Here is a 21,663-nt window from a genome sequence, read left to right on the forward strand (position 1 = left end):
TCCTACTAATCTCACAAGAATCAAAGGACACATGGTCAACATCTATATCTAGTCATTCCTCATTTGTATTTGTAAGCCAAATGGTAAAAAGACCTCAACCTCAAACAAGAGGTGTAGAATCATGTTGCATATGATGTGGGGGATTTGCAGGAACATGTGGCGGTGGTGTAAGCTGAGGGGGATCAAGTGTAGGATCAACTAGTATAAGCTGAGGAGGTGTGAGGTTAATTGATGTATGATTAGGAGGGGATATAAGATATACTGAAATACCCTTTTGTCTCATCATGTCACCCTAAGAAGCTTTTCCATAATGGATACTAGAAGCGGTTCTACCAAGACATTGTTTGACATGTGGTGATACAACATGGAGAGGGATCCCATACTCAGAAGCAATAATCTAATAGGCATCTAATAAATCACTTGAGAGACATGCACTCATATGATGCAAAGGATCAACCTCAATGGTGCAAGAGCACCCAAAGACACAAATGAATCCTAAAGAGTCTAATATCTCCCATGAGGCAAAAATGATCATATGTAGTAGGTTGATAGGTTTGTGAGTCAATAAGACCCAATTCATGTAAGGCATTGTCATGGTTGCATTTTATAAGCCACCATGGACAAATGACCATGTGGGTTAGTAGGATTCTAGGCATGAGTCAGGAAATAAATATTTGTCTTAGAAACATCAGACCAATCCTTAGAATAGGCCGAATATAGCTTGGAGTCGCCAAATTTGAAAAGTGCAAGTTGACAACTTTTGTTGTCATTGCAAAATGTTGTAAAAAGGGGTAACTAATCCTCCAATGGTTCTAAAGTTTGAAAAATGGTTGGAAACCATTAGGGAGGCTATATTAGGCCTACTTGGATCAATTTTAGGGTTGTTTTTGTTGAAGTTTTTGAAATTGGTGATGTTTTGGAGTTTTGGAGCATTACAATATACTTGGAGTTTCTTAAAATTCTGCATGTTTGATGTTTATTTTTGACCTGTATGGATTTGTCGATGACTAAAACTAATTGGATGAGTTAGGGAAGTATCTTAAATTTCATTTGAATCAAGTTGAGGTCTTTAAATAATCAAGTTGTAGAGATCCATCAAAACCTATTAGGACTAGTCACAAACCCTGCCAACACCTAGGGTTTCACTAAAAAGATGCCCTTAATCTGGCACTTTCATCAGATGAACAAACAACCTGTGGGAAAATTTTAGGATGGGCCATTGTACCATAATATTTTTGTGTTGGTTTTTAGGGAGGCTCCAAGCCCAAAGAGATTGAATTGACCCTAGGTGGGCATCTGTATGTGACTGACTGAACTATAGAAGTGAAAATCACTTGCAGTAGGCAAAGGAGATGGGTTAAAGTCCTGAAACCTTGGATTTGGTGGTTTGACACCTTATCCCACATTTAAAAATTGTTGGTTTAGTTGAGGGACTAATACAAGGGGCACTTGTAAATTAGGCCTAATTGGCTTAATTAGGTCTGTAAGGACAATAAGGATACAAACCCTCAAAACCGGGGTTAGCATCTAAGACTTTGAGGACTTGTGTAACTTTATAAAGGGTATCTTAATCTTCCCTTATTTTTTCAAATAAGTTTTGTGTGGAGAACTCAATTGGTAGGGCTACTAATCAGCTGATAGGGCTACTAGACAAATAGGACAGTTGTGAGACAAGTACCCCTAACACATTTGATAGTTAGATCTTACGTATGTTTTGTGTTGGTTGGAACACAAATAGACAAAATCCAAAAATGTTTCGATCCCACCAGTACCAGATGATTGTCTACCATTCACACAAGGGTTGAGCGTTTCCATTCCACTGGTACCGGAAGATAATAATCCTTTATGGATCCTGTCACACAAAATGTTGTGTGAGTTGAGAACTTGGTAGATGTATTATTTGACACCTTGAAAAAACAAAACAACTTGATTTAGACATAGTTGTTTTGGGTGAGAGAAGGGTATCACCTAGTTTGTTGCCTGGCTCTACATCATATTGGTATCAGAGCAAGTTGGATCACTTGGGGAAAGTGATTTTTGGTGTATATATGTAGAAGGAAGTGAGGGAGAGGCTAAAACATGCCTCCTAAGAGTATGTCTCAAGATTCCATCAAGAAGTTGTTTGAGGAGATTTTTGAAAACAGAGTGAGGGAGTTAGAGAAGTCGAAGGGCAAAGGAAAGGAGGGTGAATGTGACTCTGATGGCGAAGAAGAATAGGGGGGAGAAGAAGAAACCCCAAGGAAGGAACATGAGTTGCCTATAGATCAAAGAGAATTTGTTGAGGTCCTAAAGTCCATTGGCAGAGAATCCTCATCAAGTAAAGATGACATCCCTATGTTTAGTGGGAAAATGAATGCAAAAGAAGTGATGGATTGGATTGAGGCATTGAACAACCATTTTGAATGCAAGGAGACCCCTGAGAATAAGAAGGTTATCTTTTCTAAGTGTAAGATGAAAGGAGCAACACTCACTTGGTGTAATTATCTCCAATGTGAGAGGGTGAAGGAAGGTAGAGGTATGATAACCTCATGGGATAGAATGTTATCAAAAGTGAAGGTGCAATTCATCCCAGTAGACTATGAAGTCCAAGTCTACAAGAAGTTACAAGGTTTGAGACAAAAAGACCTTGATGTGAGTGCATATATTGAGGAGTTCCATAGGTTGAGTCTAAGGACCTAACACCATGAGGAGGAACCAGAGAAAGTGGCAAGGTATCTTAGTGGATTGAAATATAGTATCCAAGATGAGATAGACATTCTAGCACCAAAGATAATAAACAAGTACTTTCAACTAGAACTAAGGGTAGAGGATAAATTAAAGAGAAAGATTGATCAAAATAACAGAGGTAGAGGGGGCAAAAAATTCAGAGGCAAAGTCCATACAAATGGTAAAGGACAGAGTCCTAGGCCACAAGGAGAGGTTAATCAAGAAAGTCAGCATGGAGATGGTAACACAAGAGGGGGTTTCAGAGGAAGAAGACCCAATCATAGAGGTAGATTTGGTGGAAGAAGCTCAGATCCTTTTAGATGCTACAACTGCAATCAAGTAGATCATACCGCGGTCGAGTGCCTTGAGAAGACCGGATCAAGTTCCTAAGGAGAAAGGGGAAAACATTTGGTTGAAGAGATTGATTGCCAGAGTGTCAATTCACCCGATTCCTATAGACTTCCACAGAGAGGAGAAGCCTTGATGATGAGGAGAACCTTGTTGAAAGTACCGAGCCATATTGAACCTCCACAAAGGAAGACACTCTTGTAGACCACATGCAAAGCAAGAGGCAAGGTATGTAAGGTTATAATAGATTCAGGTCCAACTGAAAATTTAGTATCCTTAGAAATGGTAGAGAAATTAAAATTGAGAAGAATTCCTCATCCATTTTCATATAAAGTTTCTTGTCTTACTAAAGGAAAACAAACCTTGGTAGAGGAGAAATCATGGGTTGAATTTTAGATAGGAGCATACAAAGACAAGATTCTATTTGATATTATTGAGATGTATATATGTCATCTTATTTTTGGGAGGCCATGGCAATATGACCTCAAGGCCCATCATGATGGATATAAAAACACCTACTCCATCACCAAAGATGAAAAGGTGATTGAATTGATACCCTTGCCTGATAACAATGAGGATCAAAAGGAGCAGGAGGCCAAGATTATGATCATGGAAGGAAAAGAGTTCCTCAAGGCAATCAAGGAAGAAGGGGAACCTTGGTTTGAAATGATGCTAGTACCAAGGCAAGAATAAGAGCCCACTGCAGGTGGAAAGGTAGAAAATAAAAGGGTGACAGTCCCTAAGGAGGTGAAGGAAATGTTGAGAAAATACAAGGACATAGTTGCAAAAGAGTTGCCAAGGACCCTACCACCAATAAGGGAGATAAGCCATTGCATTGACTTCATTCCTTGTGCCACCTTACCAAACAAGCCAACCTACAAAATTACTCCCCAACAAAATTAGGAAGTTGCGGATCCAAGAGCTACTTGATAAAGGTTTGATAGGGAACATCTTGAGCCCTTGTACATTCTTGACTGTCTTAGCACCAAAGAAGGAGGGAACATGGAGATTATGCACTAATTCCCATGCCATTAACAAGATAACCATTAGGTATAGATTCCTTATGCCTAGAATAGAGGATTTGATTGATTATTTAGGAGGTGCAAGATATTATTCCAAGATTGACTTAAAAAGTGGTTATCACCAAATGAGGATTAGAGTAGGTGATGAATCGAAAACTACTTTTAAAACAAATGAAAGATTGTATAAATGGAGGGTGATACAATTTGGGTTGTCAAATGCCCCTAGCACTTTCATGAGACTCATGAATGAGGTGTTGAAGGAGTTAATTGGTAAGTTTGTCATAGTATATCTAGACGACATCCTAGTGTTTAGCAAGACAAAGGAGGAACACCTAAAACATTTGAATATGGTCTTGAGAAGGTTGAATGAAGAGAAACTAATGATAAACATGGAAAAGTGTGTGTTTTTGCAGGAAGAGCTGAGTTACCTTGGGTTTGTGATTTCTAGAGAAAATATGAAAATGAATGCTAATAAAGTGAATGCCATTCTCACATGGCCAACTCCTAGAACAATTGGTGATTTAAGGATTTTTCACGGGCTTGCTACCTTTATACGAAGTTTATCCAAAATTTTAGCCAGATTTGTGCTCCCATGTTAGAGACCATTAGGGGTGGACAAAAGTGCAAATTTTCATGGACCAAGGAGGCAGATAAAGCATTTGAAATGTTGAAGAAAAAGGTATCCCAACAACTAGTTCTTACATTACCTGATTTTGAGAAAATCTTTCAGATTGAATGTGATGCAAGTCATTTAGAAATAGGTGTAGTACTCAGCCAAGAAGGTAGACCAATTACATTTTTTAGTGAAAAGTTGAATGATGCTAAGAAGAAATATTATTCCTATGATTTGGGGATATATGCATTAGTTCAAGCACTAAAAAAGTGGAGGCACTATTTGCTTCCCAAAGAGTTTTTTGTGTATACAGATAATCAGGCACTATGCTTCCTAAATAGTCAGAAGAAATTGAGCCATAAATATATGAAGTGGGTTGAGTCCATTCAGGCCTACACCTTTACAATCAAACACAAGAAAGGTGTCTTAAACAAAGTTGTAGGTTATCTTAGTAGGACGACACTAACAGTTTCAGAAATCTAGTTGGAGATTGTGGGAGTTGATTCCCTCAAGGGTATGTATGTTGTAGATGAATATTTCAAAGACATCTACAAGGTATGCACTAAGTTTGGTAGCAGGTCTCATTTAGAGTATTCTAATTATTTGATTCAAGATGGCCTTCTTTTAAAAGGATGTTAGTTATGCATCCCTAAATGTTTAATGAGGGATAACATAATTAAGGAGAATCATAGTGGTTGTATGGGAGGACACTTTGGACTAGACAAAACTCTTGAGTTGGTGAGGAGATTTTTTTTACTAGACTAAATTGCAGACAAATGTCAAAAAATTTGTGGATTCATGCATGGTGTGTCAAAAGGCCAAGGGGACAAAAACAAACACAACACTATACCAGCCATTGCCCATTCCTTCAAGACCTTAGGAAACTATGACCATGGACTTTGTGATGGGTTTGCCAAGAACTCAAAAAGGTTTTGATAGTGTTTTTGTGGTTGTTGACAGGTTTAGCAAGATGGCACATTTATTTCCATGCAAGAGCACAAGTTATGCTACATATGTTGCAAACCTTTTCTTTAATGAGGTTGTGAGAATATATGGTCTACCCTTGAACATTGTGTTAGAAAAAGATTTGAAATTTGTAAGAAATTTTTGGAGGACTTTATGGAGGAAGTTAGGCACAAACTTGTCTTTAAGTTCATCTTATCATCCCAAATGGATGGCCAAATAGAAGCGGTCAATAGGTCACTTGGAAACTTGTTAAGGTGCCTCACCAAGCAGTAAGGTGAAAAGTGGGATTCCATCATCTCCCAAGTAGAATATTCCTATAATGACTCCGTTAATAGGAGTACAAGAAGAAGGCCTTTCCAAATTGTCTATGGGTTGAATTCAAGAGGTGTGCTGGAATTGAGAAACCTACCCTCAACTGAACATATCAATGCTTGTGGAGAAGAATTTATTGAAGGGATAAAGGAGATTCTTGACCAAGTCGGGATGCAATTGTAGAAAAGTATATAGAAGTACAAGGAGCAAGCTGATAGGAGAAAGAGAGATGTGCAGTTCCAAGTTGGAGACATGGTATGGGAAAATCCGAAAAAAGGAGAGATTAACAAAAGGGAAACAAACAAAGCTCATGATGATGAAGGTTGGACCTTGTAAAATACTCAGAAGTTTGGGAACAATACATATGAAATCTAATTACCTTCAGATATAGGAATATCCCCAATCTTTAATGTTGCAGCTCTGACACCATTCAAAGGTACAAAGCAGAAAGATGGTACATTCTCGGTAGAAGATGTTGAAGTCATCCTCAAAGACTTTCCAAGTCAAGGGCCACCCAAACTTGAGAGGATCTTGGACACCAAGGTCATGAAGAAAAATAGGAACAAGGTCTACGAACAATACCTTGTCAAGTGGCAAGGACTCCCTGAGGTAGATGTAGTATGGATGGATGAAGACAAAATGAAGAAACATGGGACTACATTACAGAAAATCATCTCAAGTGGACTTGAGATTCAACCACTTGTGGAGTATGATGCAGAAGCACCCAAAGATAATAATGAAGCCTAAAGAGTCTAATATCGCCCATGAGGTTGAAATGATCATATGTAGTAGGTTGATAGGTTTGTGAGTCAATAAGACCCAATTGATGTAAGGCATTGTCATGGTTGCATTTTACAAGCCACCATGGACAAATGACCATGTGGTTCAGTAGGAGTCTAGGCATGAATTAGGAAATAAATATTGGTCTTAGAAACATCAGACCAATCCTTGGAATAGGCTGAATACATCTTTGAGTTGCCAAATTTGAAAAGTGCAAGTTGACAACTTTTGTTGTCATTGCAAAATGTTGTAAAAAGGGGTAACTAATCCTCCCTCGGTTCCAAAATTTGAAAATTCATTGGAAAATGTTAGGGAGGCTATATTAGGCCCACTTGGATTGATTCTAGGGTTTTTGTTGTTTAAGTTGTTGAAATTGGTGATGTTTTGGAGTTTTGGAGCAATACAATATACTTGGAGTTTCCTGAAATTCTGCATGTTTGATGTTCATTTATGACCTGTACAGATTACTGAATTCCTGAAACCAATTGGATGAGTTAGGGAAGTCTGTTACCTTTTATTTGAATCAATTTAAGGTCTTAAAATAATTGGGTTGTAGAGATCCATCAAAACCTATCCGGACTCGTCACAAACCCTACCAATAGTTAGGCTTTCACCGAAAAGATGCCCTTAATCTGACATTTTCACCAAAGGACCAAACAACAAGTGGGAAAATGTTAGGGGGGGAATTGTACCATAATATTTTGGTTTTGGTTTACAGGGAGGCTCCAATCCTAAAGAGATTTAATTGACCCTAGGTGGGCATCTCTATGTGACCACCTGAACTGTAGAAGTGAAAATCACTTGCAGTAGGAAAAGGAGATCGGATCAAGTCTTGAAACCTTGGGTTTGGTGGTTTGACACCTTACCCCACCTTGAAATAGTGTTTTTTTAGTCAGGGGACTAATACAAGGGGCACTTGCTTTGTAAATTAGGCCTAATTGGCTTAATTAGGTCTATAAGGATAGTAAGGGTACATACCCTCAAAACTGGGGTTAGAGTCTAACACTTTGGGGAATTGTGTAACTTGATAAAGGGTATCTAAATCTTCCCTTATTTTGTCTTTTCCTTTGAAATTTTATTAAGTTGTGTGTGGAGAACTCAGCTGGTAGGGATACTAGACAAATAGGACAGTTGTGAGACAAGTACCCCATAACACATTTGATAGTCAGATCTTATGGATGTTTTGTGTTGGTTGGACCACCAATAGACAAAATCCAACAGGTTTCCTTCTCACCCATACCGCATGATTGTCTACCATTCACACAAGGGTTGAGTGTTTCCATCCCACTGGTACCAGAAGATACTAATCCTTTATGGATCCGATCACACAAATTGTTGTGTGAGTTTATAACTTGGTAGGTTTGTTGTTTTACACCTTGAGAAAACAAAACAACTTGATTTGGACATAGTAGTTGTGGGTGAGAGAAGGGTATCACCTAGTTTGTTGCTTGGCTCTGCATCACTCAGACAATTGTGCAACATCAATAAAAAATGGTATGTTGGCACAAATATAAGGATCATAACTAGTAGATGTACTATCTATAGGAGGAATGGTAGCATGTGAGAATAAAAAGTATCTCCTAAAACAATCAGATGACATCTAATCAACTTGAGTGGCAATAGTCACAATGCTAGAAAATATGTCTCGCCTAGAATTATCAATTGTTGCATCTATTGCCTTTAGTAGTTATAAACATTTTGGAAAAACCAAAAGGCTTATACCAACTAATGCCCGATTGTTAATGGGTATCAGTGAATCATTTGGTTTAAACTTGTCACAAAGCCCACCTCTCCCCTACCCAGTATGTGATGTAAAATTTGTATAATCTACATCATAGTGTAAATGAAACTCTACAAACTATTGTTTGCAAAAATAAAGTGGTAACTCATGTCCTTTTGTGGCCATATATGGTGAGCTGACAACCATCTAGGATATATGAATGGGGCCACAAGTGGATCAATGCACCTAGTGATGAGATAACTCCTGACTCTATCTTTCTCCACATAATAGGGAAAATGGTATGAACATGTGTAGTAGAAACATCCTTTGAGATGGTTTTTCATCTCTCCCTACCAACAACACTATGTGAAAGACAACTATAAAAAGAATAAATACTAATATCATCATAGGGATTACATGAACAAACAATGTCAATTATATTTAATAGCTCATCCCTACTGCTAAGTTCCCTATCCCTATTTGGTAGGACAGGGGTGTTTTGTAATGTCTGCTCAAGTTGATTTAATGCACATTGTAATGTCTCAATGATTTTGGCATAAAGCAAAGTGTTTCATGCTTGAAATAATTAATCTAATATGCTTAATCAGAGAATAAGGACAATCACATATCCTTAACTAATTAAACAAAATCAAACATAAACCAATAGAATAAATGTAAATATCAAAGCACTAAAAAATTAAATAATTGAAAAACCCTCTCAATCGCATTGTAGCTTCCATTGTTCTTCTCCAAATTTCTGGTGTAGGTGACTCTTGGGTATTGCACTAAAATTCCTACATATATTAGCAATTGCTTTGAAGAGTGTGATCTATGATTCTGGATTCTAGATTCTAGATTGATTTGAGAAATTGATGTTGTTTATATAGATTTTCGTGAGAGATGGGGAGGGATTTTGAACTCAAGTCCTAATTGGGAGTGAACTAATTTAGATTGATCAGTTAAAAGAGTTTATTTATTTGTTAACTCTGATGGACTTGAAAAGCACTGAGAGGGGGGGGGGGGGGGGTGAATCAGTCACACCAAAAGTAAAACTACTTCAAACACTGACCGGTAGATGAACTTAACAAAACTTATAAACACAATGCCTACAATCCAAAATGATATAACAACATCCACAATAAGTAAAACATCCACCATAACACAAGTGTTTGTATGTGGACAACCCAAATAGGTAAAAACCATGGTGAGATGGAACTCACAAATTAACTATATGCAGAAATAAACAACTAACCGGTTAAGGTCTACAAAGTGCTATGCTAGGAGTGAATCTTGTTAAAGATCCCAAAGTTTGATTTAAAAGCTATACCCTATAAAATGTAGTACCCTCTTAGGAGTAACCTCAGTAGAGGATTTCTAAATCCAAACTAATGGATCACCTTGTTAGAGGATTTGAACAGTGAAGCTTGTTAGAGTTTACCAGGTTAGGGGATTTTAATTCTACTGTAATTGTTAGAAGACAACATGATTTGCTTGATCTGTCTGAATAGCACAACACTTGCTTGATCAGATCCTTTTGAGTTCACTCAACACTACTTTTCCAACATACTCTACAACTTTACACTTTTACCTTCGCTTCTCATCATCATCATACATAATAATTCATTGTGTTGACAATATATAGATATTTAGATTTCATGTTAGCCACAAGTAATCAATACACAATTTCCTAGGTGTAGTGTATCTTGTCAAGTAATCATAACTCATCACAAAAATATCGCCAAAACGTGTCGGTAAGGGTAACTCATCACAACTTGTGATAACTCATCACATAAACAATGAATACCGGTTGGAACACTAATACTGGTTTGAGTTAAACCGCTTGACCTTGATGCTTTTGAGATTGTCTCCACTGGATCCTCATGTTGATGTTGAGACATGTATAACCAAGTGGTTATCTTCATTCATATACCGGTTGTCACCAAGTACCGATTATAAATAAACCTCTAGTATACTGGCTATAATATAAACAACTTGAAGTCACACCGGTAGACAATATGAACATATGTGTGTGTATGTGTTTCATCAATGACAATATATGATGAATTCATTACAACCATCATCATGCCAACAATCTCCCCCTTTGGCATTGATGGAAACACTTAGAAAATTTTACAAAAATATCGCTAAGTGTGCTTACAACAAAAATTTATACACATATACACATACTCCCCCTTACTACATACATCATACAAAATTTTCAAAACACACATACATATTTCTACTCCCCATTTGACAACAATGCCAATTGAAAAAGTAATATATATATATATATATATATATATATATATATATATATATATATATATATATATATATATATATATATATATATATATATATATATATATATATATAATTTGTATCAAAGTGTTTTTCATATACAATAACTTTAAAAAGTGAATCAAGATTCAGATATTAGCAATCCTTAGAAAAATTGCACTAAAATTCCTCTTCAACTACGATAAAGCATGTTCCCATGTTTCTAGAAAATTCTCAGTGAACTCAAGTGTAGACATAATCTGAGTATGAAATTCTTCCATGGAATCAAGTGAACAAATTTCTGGAGTAGCTAAAATAGCTTTTGCATTCGGGTAGGCTCTCTATAGTATGTCCACTTGGGATGTGAGTTGACTCTTCAATTTGTTTAGTGACCAAAGTATTTTTTCTTTCTCAATATCATAGGTGTATAACATGTTGTGCAAATCATCCACAGATTTGCTAAAAGCAAAAACAAAGTCTTGAAGTGGTACGTATGCATTGCATATCTTCTCTAGCTCCTACTCAGTTTCAGTTCGTCTGCTATTGATATCAACAAAAGAGAATGAAACATTAGAAGTAGATGCAAGATATTTCCCTCTTGTTTCAATAGCTTGCCTTAGTAAATCTTTATTAAGTGATAGAGCTAGTTTCCCTTTATCAATTTCCTTCATAAGATGCTCTCCATGCTTCTTCCTATAATTCTTCTCAGCATATGTCTATGCTGCTTCTTCAAGTGACAACATTTGGTCAGATGCATCAACAACTAATTGACCAAGTTTACTAATGGGTATTGATAGGTGCCCTGTAGCAGTTTTTGGTAGCAGACTTGTCAGAATATCTATTGCTTTCTAAATGGTTTCTACTTCCATCTTTTGTTCTTTAAGTCTCTTTTTGTGTGCCCTAGATTGCATGACAATTGCAATCTTCATCATTTCAAATACACTCATATTATCAACATTTATAGGCCCTGAGATGCCTAATGAGTCATCATCATCTTCATCAGTCTATTGTATGACTACTACTTTTACCAGTTCAAAAGATGTTACCTTAACAATTTCTTTTTCTTGCCCTTTCTCTGTTTCCTGCTCAGAAGTCTGTGTAACAAAATATTCTGTGAAACCGATGGAGATTGGGGTTTCTTACGTTGAGTGGTCGGTTTCTTAACAGAAGTAATCTGCAAATTAGTGATTGCAGGTGGCTGCATATCTGGTGTAATGATGTCTCCAGATAGATCAATTGAATCCTAAATATCATCAATAAATTGGATAATAGTATCATCCTTCTTCTTGACAGGATAAACAACATCAGCTTGCACAATTTCTTCGTCATCCATTTCAGGTCGATCCACAGTATCTTGCTCATCCTTAGGAGAATGTATAAGATCTTCCACGTGTTTGATATTACGATCAATATGATGAGTCTCAGTCTCAATAGGTTGTACTTTTCCATTGATCCGCTTCAATCTTCTTGATTTGTAAGCAAATGGGCTTTGTACTTATCGACCAATTCATTCACCTCATCCTTTGACAAATTAGGAAAATATTGCACAAATACATTATTTATGATTCCTTTTTCTTTCTTAATTGCTTCCTCCCATTTATTCAAAAGAATAGTATACAAGGAATTAGAGATATCTTTCTGAAGATCATGTGGTAATCTATTATAATGGCACAAATAATTGATTACCCATTGAATGATTTGTTCCTTTTCAACTTCACTGAAAGAATCAAAATGTTCTTTGGTATTTTCAAATCTGTTTCTTCTTAATGCCTTCATTGTCCTCTCAAATGTAGTCTCAGGCTTGTAAGTTGAAATATCAATAGACACAGTTGCCTTTAGCACATTTTTGACCGACTTCAATATTCTACCAGCTGCTTTCATCTTCTTAGGTTCTTCCTCAGTGTCAGTTCCTTCAAATTATTCTTGAAGAATTAACTTCCAACCTCTCTTCTTTGTCTCCTTTTTCATATACACCTTAGGTTCCAGTTCCTTTTTGTTTTGGACACTTCGTGTCATTCTAGTAGTTTTCATCACCGGAGGTGCTTTCCTCAACCTTCTTTTTCTTACCTTTACCACTTATGCCAAAGGCACTACTGGTTTCAGTTTGTGCATTTTGATCTTTAATTGAACTAAATTTTGCCCTTTTTATCTACAGGAGATGACAACAGATTATTGGCATAACCAATCAGTAAGTCATAGTTAACCTCATAACTCATATCCTCCATTTCTTCCTCTCTAGCCTCAATTGCCTCCATTAAACAAAAATAAGTGGTAACTATAAAAACAATGTCTTTAGCAAAATGTTTTACCACATCCTCAAGAAATATTACTCTCATACTCATCTTCTTCTGAAATTCATTGAAGTATTTGTTCATTGTGGCGGAAAAAGTATTCCTCACAATCTTGATACTGTTCTTGATTTGAGAAGATATCGGTAGATCCTTAAACTATTCAAGATCACTGATTCTAGGTAGGAAATTCTGAAAATAAAAGAATAGACCGATCAATAACTGCCCAAATTTAAACTTTAGACTGCTATCCTTCTTGATAGATTGTAGATTTAACAATAATTGGCTCCTTATGGCCTCACATAGGTCATAATTTGCATTTTCAGCTATCATCTTGCAAGTAGTATGCACTTTTAATCTGCTAGAATAAAATACCCGATAGCCTATCACCATAGCTGCCAATTTTATCGTTGGGTCTCTGATATTGTTGACAAAAAAGGTACAACCATCAGAGGTTGAACCGGTTAGAGTATTTACTGTCTCTTTTAAAATACGTCTCAGTTGAGGTACTTCACTGGTTGAGTAAAAACTAGTTATAGCCTGAATGGCTTCCTTGGTTATAGTATGAGTTCGTTCTAAATACATGTTCTCCCCATGATCCCCATGAACTTGACTCAGGATAATTCGAATATGCTCTTCTTCAAAATATTCAAGAAAGTAAGTTGCGTTATGAAAACCTTTCTCGTAAACCCTAATATATTTTGTTCGAATTTTCCCATTTTCATCACAAAGGGATTTCAACTAAGAATATATTGACAATGATCCTAAATCCTTAATTTTTTAGTTAATGTAGCTGGACAAATCTACTTTCACTATGACACCACTAGGAACTTGTGACAAAGCATTATAAGACACAATCTTTTCTGCTTTTACAATTTCCATAGGTTCTGACGTGATCATCAATTTCTCTACTGACTTAGAAGATGATGCCATTCCAAATAAACTAGATTTCAAAGCAAGATTATCAAGAAATACCTTATTTCATACGCTGCCTCATTGACCGGTTGAATGCCCAAGTGCACACCAGTTCTCCAACCTTCAAATCAGCTTGATTACTCAAATCTCAATGCAACTTCGACTGAAATCAACTAACAATCTTGACTTAGCTCTACAAGTGCTAAATAATTCTTTCTCGAAAGCGTTAGGGTAAAAATAATAAAGTGAAAACCCACTCTTATTCTTTTTACCAACTGCAACAAATGCTCACTCGTTAGGGTTACAAACCATAATTACACCGATAAAGGAAAAACCGGTTGATAACTAAATGATAGAAAGTTATCAAAATTTCATTCTTTCAAATTCTCTTACCACATATTCACTTCAAGGGGTCTGAAGGTGGATTTACCATTATGCTCCCCTTAGCCATATGAAAAAGGCTTAATTCACCAGTGTAGGATTCACCACGTTGGATGAAAGAATAGTTTGTTCTCCAGGTGAATCATCACTCTTCTTTTTCCAAGTTTGATTCATTTCCTCTCTTGTTTCTTCAATATTGACCTTATGCTTGCCTTTCTGATCTTTAGAAGGGTTGACCGGTTTTCTCTTCCTGAATCTACAGAATTTTGCCATATGTCCTGGTTTATGACAATGATAGCAAGCCATACCAGTTGATCTCCAAGGTCTCACATTACCTCTCCCAGTTCTTCTTCTACAATTCATAGCCACATGACCAAAGTTGTTACAGATGGTGCATATGACATTTGTTACCTTTTCCATCTCAAATGGACTAAACCAGTTGTTGAAGGGTCTTTGCTAGTTCTTGTTTCCCTGGTTATCATAATTTCTCATCCAGTTGCCATTTGGTCTTGGATGCATGTGAGGCACAAGATTATTTACCCCATATCTACATTCAACTAATCTATGTCCATGCATTTTGCATGTAAAACAATGACCTTCAAATTTCTTAGACACATACCTGGCATTAGAATTGTAGCTTGCATTTCCATTGGGTTTGTTCCTACAAACATTTGTAGTATGACCAGGTTTAAGACAAACAAAGAAAACAGGTTTGAAAACCTTTTTACCACTGGGATTTTTGGCCTTATGAATGTTGCTCTTTGTACCAGAGGATTCTCCTTTCTCAGATGTATTAAAACAAAGTCCAGAGGTATCACCTTTCATCCTTTGTCATTGGATTTGTTCATCTAGCAAGGTAGAAATCTTGTTGAACTTTTCCAGTTTCTCATTAGCTTCGGTGAGCTGCCTGGTGAGATCTTCATTATGTTTTGACAGGCTCTCCCTCAGAGATGATGCTAGTTCAAGAAAAAACTGTAAGTTCCCTTTTTCTTCTCTTTTTGCATCTAAATGCTCATTCATAGTGACATTTTCCCTCTTGATCTTGGAAATCTCTTGATCTCTTTCCTTGATAAGATCTTCAGTTGTCCTTCTGGTTTCCAGTTCCTGACTTATGTGAATAGTTAAACTTTCTAACTCTCTCCTTAGATTTAGCTTCTCACTATTTAGCTTTTCAACTTCCTCGGCTAAAGCATCAATATTGGCCTCATCTGAAGAATTGTTATCAAATATTTCCAACAGTTGTTCAGTTAGCTCTCTCCTTTTGACTTATGAAGCTTTCAATTTGACCCTTAGGGTTTCAAGCTCATTTCTACTGGCTTCAAGCTCTCTAGCCATCTCAAAGTAGCTTATGTCCCCTATGGTGGTTTCAAGGCTTCCTTCTAAGTGATTAGGTTTTAAAGAAGTTAGGCTTTGATACCAATTGATGGACTTGAAAAGAACTGAGAGGAGGGGGGGAGTGAATCAGTGACACCAAAAGTAAAACTACTTCAAACACTGATCGATAGATGAACTTAACAAAACTTTTAAACACAATGCATGCAATCCAAAATGATATAACAACATTCACAATAGGTAAAAAATCCACCATAACACAAGTGTTTGTACGTGGAAAACCCAAATAGGTAAAAACCACGGTGAGATGGAACTCATAAGTTAACTATCTGCAAAAATAGATAACTGACTTGTTAAGGTCTACAAAGTGCTCTAGTAGGAGTGAATCTTGTTAAAGATCCCAAAGCTTGATTTAAAAGCTATACACTATAAAAGGTAGTACCCTATTAGGAGTAACCTCGGTAGATGATTTCTAAATCCAAACTAATGGATCACCTTGTTAGAGGATTTGAACAGTGAATCTTGTTAGAGCTTACCTAGTTAGGAGATTTTAATTTTACTGTAATTATTAGAAGACAATGGGATTTGCTTGATTTGTCTGAATACCACAACACTTGCTTGATCAGATCCTCTTAAGCACACTCAATACTGCTTTTCCAATATACTCTGCAACTTAATACTTTTGCCTTCACTTCTCATCATCATCATACATAATAATTCATTGTGTTGACAATATATAGATATTTAGATTTCATGTTGGCCACAAGAAATCATAACACAATTTCCTAGGTGCAGTGTATCTAGTCAAGTAATCATAACTCATCACAAAAATACCACCAAAACATGTCGGTAAGGGTAACTCATCATATAAAAAATGAATACCGGTTGGAACACTAATACTGGTTTGAGTTAAACCGCTTGACCTTGATGCTTCTGAGATAGTCTCCACTAGATCCTCATGTTGATGCTGAGACATGTATAACCAAGTGGTTATCTTCATGAATATATTGGTTGTCACCAAGTATTGGTTAGAAATAAACCTCTAGTATACTATTTGTAGTATAAACAACTTGAAGTCACACCGGTAGACAATATGAACATATGTGTGTGTATGTGTTTCATCAATGACAATATATGATGAATTCATTACAATCATCATCAAGCCAATAAACTCATTTGATTGAGTAGTCAACTAGATTGATTGGCTAGATGACTCAATTTATTAGTCAGTTGACTGATTTGGTTGAATAGAATACTGAATTGCTTACAGAGAAGTGGATTGATTGATCAGCCAGGAAAGGTGATTTGGAGTGAAAAGGGGCGATTGGCGAGTTAACCAAGTTAACTAATTAGTAAAGTGATTTGATCAATCAGTTATGATTTCAACATGTGTTGTAGGATTTTGAAGTTGAATTTGATTTTCATTTTCAATTTGGATTTGAATTTGGACTTTCGAATGCTGAAATGCACATGAAATTAGCCAAAATTCAGATTTGGTGAAATGTTAATTTGATGATTTAGAATTAGATAAAATTAATTGAAATTCACATTTAGGGAATTATAAATTTGAGAGAAATGAAATTAAATGGAATCATTTAAAATTCAAATTTGGGGAAATGTGAATTTGATGATTTGAAATTAGATGAAATTAATTGAAATTCACATTTGGGGAATTGTGAATTTGAGAGAAATGAAATTAAATGGAATTATTTGAAATTCAGATTCGAGGAATTGGAGGAATAAGTTAATTAATTTAAATAATTTAAATGAAATTATTTAAATGTTATAAATATAATTAATTAAATAATAAAGATTATTTAATTAAAGAAATTAATTGTATTTAATTAAATAATTAATATTTAATTAATATTTGAGAAAGGGTTAATTGATTAATTAAAGAATATAAATTCGATAATTAGAAATGTTGAATGTGTTGATTAGAAGAATAGTTAGTTTAATCAAATAATTAAAGAATTACTTAATTATATAGACGAATAATTAATGTATGATCAATGAGACATTTTTAGGTGTCTACACCAAGCCCTAAAATCGCTACTATCAGAGGGTAATTGACCAGACTGACTATAAGTCTAGTCATTATCATGGTGAACACTACCCTTAGACTAATAAGCAATTTGAAATATATTTGAATGTAGTTATTGTTGGTTGTTAGAGTTTTTTCCCTTTAAAAATATAATAATATGACTCTATGCCCAAAAAAGATATTGAATTATCATTCAACAATTGGATAAGTTGCAGATGTTCCTACAATTTTCCTTTGAATTTTAGAGGTATAGCTCCCTCTTATGATATGATTTTGAGGTTTTTTGGGGTATGCTATGGCAGGAATCAACAGTCAAGATTAAGTCTGAAGATATCAATGGTTAAATTGGAGGTGGTTGGTGAAGAGGTTGGTGGAAAGGGAACATCTACCATCTCTATGGTGACAAGTGTCAAGAATATTTGCTCATGAGAGGGTAAGTGTCTAAGAAAAGGGGACATGTAGTTAGATGGAATGGGTTAGGTTTAAGAGTGATTAGGTTTAGGAATGGTTAGGTTAGGTGGTTAGAAGTTAGGAGTCATGTGGGGAATTTGAATTTAAAAATTCAAATAATAAGAAAAGGCTAATTAATTTCAACAAATCATTAATTGATTTGTTTTAATTAATTAGGAGATTAGAAGAAATAGATTTGATGGGGAGGAATTAATTAATTTGAATTAATTAATCAAAGGGGACTATTGAAATGAACCTATTAAATAAATCCTTAGATTTTTTAATAAGCGGATGAGTGGGAGAATTTAATCAAATTGTTTAATGAATTCAATTAAATTGGGAAGGAGGATTAATTAAATAATTGCTTATTCAATTAATTATCTTCAGACCATTTTTAGGTGTATACATGAACAATTCTGTGAGAAAGTTAATACATTCCTTGCAGTGATGGAATCCATTTTGGCAAAGCAATTCTTGGGGCTAGGCAAAGATAAGCAGCAGGGAGAACTTACAGATGCTATCTTTGGAGTTTACATGCGAAATGCACTTGCAATTGTGCTTCACCCGGTCTTTGTTGTTAGTCTTATCCTTACCTTTTTTCTGCAAAAGATCCAGATTTTGCACACATAGGCCAAAATCCTCTGTTTTGAAACCCACTTATTCCAAGAAATTGCAATATGGGATTACACATAGAATGGTTTTACTTAGTTGTATATCTCTATCAGTGTTGTATTGCATACTTGGAATATGGAGCCCTTTATATTGGTAGCTAGGGCAAGGCCTAAAGATTTTGGAGCCAAAAGAGAGTATGTTTTTCAGGCCATGGCTTGGGCTATCATCTCAGCTTATGCATAAACCACACACAAATTGTGTCTTTCGTATCGATTCTCAAGAATTACAGAGTTACAACAATCTCAAAACCTATCCATCAAAACATGACTCTGAGCAGCCTAAAACAACTGAGTTGTAGAGTCCTACTTAAATTCAACTTACTAAATATAGTATGACTCGCACAACTACATGTAAAACACATGTTGAAATTACTATTTATAAAAAGTTTATTAACAAAACTTTCTATTTATAGTAAGTCTCAAAAAAAATTGTGCCTTCGGTGTGTTGCCTAATAGCAAGCACCTAACGGCACACTAGTGGACAATCCATGATGACATAACCATGCTAGCTAAGAGTCCAATTTGGACTTCACATTCCAACAATTCTCTTATGAAAGAAAGTAAAGAGAAGCTCCCACTTTTACTTTGAATGTGGTGGATTTTGTTGTTGATTATATATGTATTCTTCTTGTTCCTTAATATTCATGAGATGAGGGAACAAAATCACATCACCCTCAGTATTGCAATTGAAATTCTTGCTCGTTTGCTTTTAGCCTTTTTGAGCTATGCTGGTTTTTGTAGTAGAATTGGTGAGAGCTCCTTAACTCAAAACATTGAAGAACCTCTCTTGAATGACTTTCCAGAAAATTTTGAAAACCTTAAGCCAAAAGTTACTCCTTATGCAACAACAAGCTTCCTCAGCTGAATGTCATTTGCCTGGATGAAGCCTCTGCTTGATGTTGTCCATACGAAGCCTTTGGACATAGATGATGTACCCCAACTTGTAGATGTTCTCAAGGTTGACCATGTTTACCCTAAATCTAGAAATCAATTAGATGCCAAAGACAGTGGCTCATCAATAGAAAAAGTGCTATTTCACATTGTTATGAAGGATCTACTCTTTACAAGATTGCTGATGTTTATATTTCTTGTTCATCATTCATAGGTCCTTACTTTACAAATAACTTTGTTTAGTGCCTTGCTAAAAAGGAACAATTAGCTAGTGAAGGCATTATTCTAGCTTGTGTATTTCTTCTTACAAAGCTTGTGGGATCTTTGTCACAACGTCATTTTACCTTCAAAACAATTCAAATATGCATATGTATTAATGCAACACTCAAACCTGCTTTATACAAGAAAGGCTTGACGCTTTCCAGTTAGTCAAGACAAAATCATACGAGTGGTGAGATAATAAATTGCATGAGTGTTGATTCTCAGTGTATTGAAGAGTTTAGTGGGTATGTTGTACCTTTGAAAATTCTTATGGGGATGGTTATTCTATACCAGAACTTGGGATTGGCCTCTCTTGCAAGAGTGGCAGCCACAGTGCTAGTCATGATGGCAAATACTCCTTTAGTAAAAATGAAAGAAAAGTATAATGGAAAGATCATGAAAGAAAAAGACAAAAGGATGAAAGCTACATCAGAGACACTCATAAATATGAGAATCTTAAAATTGAAAGCTTGGGAGTCCACATTTCTCCTAAAACTCAAAACATTGAGGGGGAAAGAATGTAGTTGGCTGAAAAAGTATTTTTATGCACTTTCTGGGACAACATTTATTTTTTGGGTAGCACCTAGATTTGTGTTTGTTGTCACTTTTGGTAAATGCATAATAATAGGTCTGCCTTTAACAATAGGAAAAATTCTCTCTACACTTGCAACCTTCAAGATACTCCAGGAACCCATAAACAGCCTTCTTGACTTAATAACTGTGATTGCTCAAACTAAAGTGTCCTTAGATCATGTAGCTAATTTTTTGAAGCGGGAAGAGCTGCAACAAGATGCAGTAGAAAAAGTCTTCAAAGATTCAACTGACTTCGCAATTAAGATCCAACTGTTAGGATAATCGATGGACAACTAAGAGGGGGGTGAATCAGTTTTCAACAAATTATATCAATAAAACCACTTTAAAACCTTTAACCAAAGCACATAAACATTGAATACCAGAATAGCAAAAATAGATACTGGTAAGCAATAAAACTTAAGAATGAAACAGAGAATTAACACAATGCAACCATACCACATAACACCATGATTTGTATGTGGAAAACCTGGTAAAGGGAAAAACCACGGTGGGAATCCTACCCACAGTCAGATGATACTTCTGCAGAAAGTATGTGATATAATGAGGGGCCTACATATGCAGGAAGGCACATTGCCTAGAGCGTACTGCTCATTAAAAAAGAGTCTCACTAACTACAAAGAGGTTATAACCACCTCAAGATAATTGGACAACAATCCAGAATAATGAACTGCCAGAGATAGCATCTACCATGCCTGATTACAGTCCTGGTTAAGCTCAATACTGGAGGCCTTTGACCTCTTACTTAAACCTAATTTGATCACCTATGATCGATCGGATCTCCTTCACATATGATATTATCATTCCACGACCACAAACATACTTTGCATTCCCATTCCATGATCTACAATGAGATCTTACATAACTTTATACAAATCCTAAGTCCTAAACCAATTAGGTCAACCCCCTAAAAGATATTACAATAAGATCAATACATACATTCATATTACAATGAAATGTCATGTCAGCTTTAGACCAAAACAACAATAACCAATCCATAAAACATCCCGATAATGTGTAGATAACACGTTACCATGATACCGGTCCATAACCTAGATAGGTACCGGACCTAATCTGGGTCCACCATGCCAA

General features: G+C 35.8%; 1 pseudogene; it reads left to right on the top strand.

Moving 5' to 3' along the window:
* LOC131054380 (ABC transporter C family member 3-like) overlaps window positions 1-21,663 on the top strand; it is a 76,250-nt pseudogene that overhangs the window by 44,864 nt on the left and 9,723 nt on the right.

This window comes from Cryptomeria japonica, chromosome 3 (assembly GCF_030272615.1).
Source record: "Cryptomeria japonica chromosome 3, Sugi_1.0, whole genome shotgun sequence".
Taxonomy (NCBI): Eukaryota; Viridiplantae; Streptophyta; class Pinopsida; order Cupressales; family Cupressaceae; genus Cryptomeria; species Cryptomeria japonica.